Source organism: Spermophilus citellus (genome assembly GCF_964194105.1).
Source record: "Spermophilus citellus genome assembly, chromosome: 1".
In the NCBI taxonomy this organism is placed as follows: domain Eukaryota; kingdom Metazoa; phylum Chordata; class Mammalia; order Rodentia; family Sciuridae; genus Spermophilus; species Spermophilus citellus.
The window spans coordinates 69163159-69168531 of NC_138182.1; positions in this window are offsets into that span (position 1 = coordinate 69163159).

Genomic DNA, 5373 nt, shown 5'->3' on the forward strand with positions numbered 1-5373 from the left:
GCACTATTAATAAGTCCTGTAGTCATGGAATTTATGCTTTTTTTTTTTTTTTTTTTTTTTGGTGTTGGGGATCAAACCTAGGACCTTGTGCATGCAAGGCAAGCACTCTACCAACTGAGCCATATCCCCAGCTAGAGTTTATACTAGGGATATAGCTCAGAGTTTGAGAAAAGATAATAACAAACACAGAAAGAACATATATACCAATAATAGATGCTGTGTGGAGAATTAAAGTAGGATTTTTTTTTAAAGTAACTGAGTATATACTTGTCATACTGTGAAGGTATGACTTTGAAGTTGAGAACTGAATGACAAAAAGTAGCCAGTCATAAAAGTGATGGGTACAATAGGGAGGATAATAATTCATGCACAGTCTCTAAGGTAGGAAAATCTTGCTGTATTGTAGGACCAGGAGGAAGTTCCATATGACCAGGGCGTAGAAAGAAATCAGGAAAGCAGCAGGATATGAAGTTAGAGGAGGAAAAGGTGTTTGAATTTATTGCAAGTGTGACAGTAAGCCATTGGAGGTTTTAAACAGGAGAGTGACCCGATTTGACTTAAAATTTTAAAAGATCACTCTGACAACTCTGTGGATAAAATACTGGGAAAGAGGGCTGGGGTTGTAACGGCTTAGTGGTAGAGCGCTGGCCTTGCGTGTGTGAGGCATTAGGTTTGATCCTCAACACCACATAAAAACAAACAAAATAAAAGTATTGTGTCCATCCACAACTAAAAAATATATATTAAAAAATATGGGGAGAGAGGGGCACAAGAATAGAGACACAGATGTAGATGTTTGGGCCTTAAAAGTGATAATCATTTAGATGAGGGTATGAGAGTGAATTTGGGGGTGTGCTTTGAAGAAAGGAAAGAAGTCTTCATGGAAAGGTATTTATAGCATTGGGCCAAAACATGAGACTGGTTTTGTATTTTTTGAGGGGATAGTGGTTACTTGGATGTCCATTTACCAAAACGGATTGAATTCTACATTTAAAATCTGTACTGTGCTGGACTGGGATTGTGACTCAGTGGTAGAGCACTTGCCTAGTATGTGTGAGGCACTGAGTTCGATTATCAGAACAACATATAAATAAATAAAGTCCATTGACAACTAAAAAAAATTAAAAAAAACACGTACAGTGCCATATGTATATTTTATCTCAAAAACAAAATAGCAACTAAAAAATAGAGCTGGGTTACAACAAATATAGAAGTAGGAAAGTCAGGTTTGTCCAGATGAAATTCTGGACTAGTATTGAGTATAGAGGTTTATACATAATTCACAGAGTGAAAGTGGATTCTTGAGGCAGTAATATGTGAGCAGTGACTTTTAGGAACAATAAAGTGGCAATGGCTTGTAGAATGAGTTAGATCTTTGTTACTCAAAATTCTTCATTTCTAACAAGTTCCCAGGTAATAGTGATGAAATTACCACTATTACCTGGGAACTTGTTAGAAATGAAGAATTTCAGACCCTAACTCCAAAGACTGAATTTTTAACAAGATCCCTATGTGATTCATATGAATACTAAGTTTGGGAAGCACTAGATGAGAAAAAAATAGACATAATAAAGAAGGTTGCTTTAGGAGATATTTACACTTAGCACCATTCTAGTGAAAAGGGTCTGGGTGAAGTGGTGGCAGAGGAATGAAGAAATTATCTAATGAGCTGAGGATGTAGCCCAGTGGTAAAGTGCTTACCTAGCATGCATGAGACACTGGGTTTGATCCCCGCCCCCCCCCCCACACACACACAAGCACACAATTCTCAAACAAAATTTTTTTTTAAAGAGAGAATTTTTTAATATTTATTTTTTAGTTTTTGGTAGACACAACATCTTTATTTTTATATGGTGCTGAGGATCGAACCCAGCGCCCCGCACATGCCAGGGGAGTGCGCTAGAGCCACATCCCCAGCCCTCAAACAAATTTGATAAACTGTATATGTGCATTATGCTTTTGTCAGGCCAGTAAAAATAACTAAGTGTCCTCTTGTGTTAACATTGTTTGCATTTTCTATACATATATATGTTATATAGTAAATATCATCTGACCAGTTTTCTGCCTGTTGCCTTGATGGATTTCTCCTACTACATAATTTTTTAATAGATTCTAAAGCAATGGCACATTACCCAGAATTTACATGGTTTCTCAGTTAACTATGAGAAACATTAACTTTGCAGACTGTTAGTGGGCCAGGATTGTGAAGTCAAATATTAAACAATTTTATTAAAGTTACAAATATATTGGGTATGGGGGGGACGATTGTAGAATCCCTCAGCTTTTAAAAAATATTCTACATATCATGAATAATATTTCCTACACATTTTGTGGAACAACACTTAGGACTAGCATTCTTTGGTATACCCTATAGGGTGAATTTTGTCCTGTGAGAAGACAAAATTCTGGCAGTATCAAACCCCTGTAAACCCAGGAAGCTGATGCAGAAAGATTGCAAGTTCCAGGCTAGCCTAGGCAACTTAGCAACACCCTGTCTCAAAATTAGTTCAAGACCTCAGTACCACCATTTAAAAAAATAAGAAGAACTAATTTAATTATAATTGATTTTTAACTTTTTTACTTGAGAATCATGAATTGGGGCGGCCTCCATGCTATAAGATAGAATGAGAGCTCCAACTGCGCAATAAATAGCAGAAGAGTGGGTTGTTAAGATGGGAACAAAGAAACAACAATGGAAAACACCTGGCCAACATCACGTTAGTTCAGGGTTGTTGTTGTTTTGTACCAGTGATTGAACCCAGGGGCACTGGGTTACTACATCCCAGACATTTTGTCATGTTGTTTGGAGACAGTGTCTTGCTAAGTTGCTGAAGCTTCGATCCCCCACCCCTGCCTCAGCCTCTTGAATTCCTGGGATTACAGGCATGCACCACCATGTCTGGTCAGGCTATTTATTTTTTTAAAAAGGCTAAACAGAGACCTTCCTTATCAGTCACTCAGGTAAACTGAAATCTTGCTTTTAGGAAAAACTGATCTGTTTTGGGATCTCTCTGCTTCCTTACCATTTCAGTTTGATTATGCTATATTTAAATGATTCTGTTTTGGTTTGGTCTTTTGAGGCCTCATGCAGGAGTTCAATCCAAACAACTGGCCTCCCATAATTTTGTTTAACAGTCCCTTGTGAAACACACAACTTGAAAATTACTCTTGCCTGTCCCTTAGGTTCATGTCCAGTTTTTTATTTCTTAGCTCAACTCCCTGCAATAGTTGATTTAGTCACTTTCTTAAAACTTGGCACTTATAGAAGAGATTGTAGTTGACTTTGTATGGAAACTTGTGGAGACACTAAGGCTGATGAAGTTGTGGATCATTTCTGTATAATGCTGTTAATGACTATGGTAGATTGGGGGAAAGGAATTATAACAGGAACTGAAACTAAATGTTTTTGCTTGGTAGACTTTTGAAAACTAACTAAACAAAGATTTGCTTTTAATTACTGAAACACAGAAAGGTGTTTTTATGATCTCCATAATAACCTCTAATATCTTCCATATTCACTTGAAACTAAAATGGAAGTTCTGGGCTGGGATTGCACCTCAGTTGTAGAGTGCTTGCCTAGCACAGATGGGGCACTGGGTTCTATCCTCAGCACCACATAAAAATAAATAAAATAAAGGTATTGTGTTTATATACAACTAAAAAATAATAAAATGGAAGTTCTCTGTATTTTGTGGTGAATCAAACCTTAGAATACCTGAAACGAAAATTATAATTCCTTATAAATGTTAATTTATTTTCATTCCATCTTGGACTGTTGCACATGCTTATTAGATAAGATTTATCACCAGGATATATATAACATACACCTGATTGCTTAATGAAAATAATATAATTTATGGTATATTTTCAGACATTGGTTTTGTCTAATTTCTATAGGTTTCATAGGAAGCATCTACAGGCTTAAGATTCCTTTGTTGGGCCATGTGTGGTCACACACCTGTAATCCTAGTGACTTAGGAGGCTAAGGCAAAAAGATCAAAAGTTTGAGACCAGAGGCCAGCCTCAGTAACTTAGCAAGGCCCTAAGCAACTGAGTAAGACCCTATCTTAAATTAAAAAATAAAAAGGGCTGGGGATGTGTCTCAGTGGTTAAGCATTTTAGGGTTCAATCCCCAGTACCAAAACAACAACAACAACAAAAAAAACTATCGACTAATAAAAACATTTTTAAAAAAGGTTTCTAGGCGCTCAGTTGGTAGAGTGTTTGCCTTCACATGCACAAGGCCCTGAGTTCAATCCCCAGCACCAAAAAAAAAAAAAAAATTGCATCCATACAAAGACTTTTTTCTTGTCATTTCCTCCTAAACAATAGTGTAACAACTATTTACTTAGCATTTATATTATATTAGATATTAGAAGTAATCTGGAGATGACTTGAGGTATACAGGAGGATGTGTGCAGGTCATATGCAAATACCATGCCATGTTGTATAAGGACTTGAGTAGATTTTGGTGTTTCAGATGGTGGGAAGCTGGAATCAATCCCCCACAGATATGGTGGGATGGCTGTACATAGTCTCACACATTCAAATGTACCTTGAAAAGGAAAATAACTCGTCTACATTCTCTATTAATTAAATCCTTGACTAAAGTAAAACCACATTGTAAAAGTTTTTTAACACTAATTTAGAGGACTTTATACATAAATAATAGTTAATTATTTTTTAAGATTCTCTAAGATTGTAAAATGAAGTTCCTGTTCTTTCAATAAAATTATTACTAAAAGCCAATTGTGAAATACACTGTTTTGGGATAGGAAATGTTTCATCATTTCTTTTGTTTCTTTGGATTTTGAATTTTGACTTTCTTAAGTACATAAAATATTGTACTATGGAAGATGAAACATTAGGAAGAGCATTTATTTTCTTGGTGCTAGTGGTACCAGTGGGTTAGACCAGTCTTCTTTGCCTCTGTTTTATGCATATTCTCACTTGTTTCTGCTTCTGAATAAACTTACTCATAAGTCTTTTTCTTCACTTCTTTGTTTCGTATAGAGATTCTGAACCATTACTTCTACCCACTTGATAGGTGAAAGTGCTAAGTATAACATTTACAGAGTCTATAGCCAGCCATTATGAGAAAATATAAAAACAGTAAAGGCTGTGTGTTTTAAGCAATTCTTACAGTGTAATTGACAGGGTGGTTGAGAAGCCCTACTTTAGGTGCACTGAATGTACACAACCTATTCCAAAATTTGTTTTGCAAGGTGAATTAATTAAAGTTGCTTAGAAATATATCCTGAGGGGGCTGGGATTGTGGCTCAGCAGTAGAGCGCTCGCCTAGCATGGGTGGGACCCAGGTTCAATTCTCAGCACCACATAAAAATAAAGGCATTGTGTTGTGTCCATCTACAC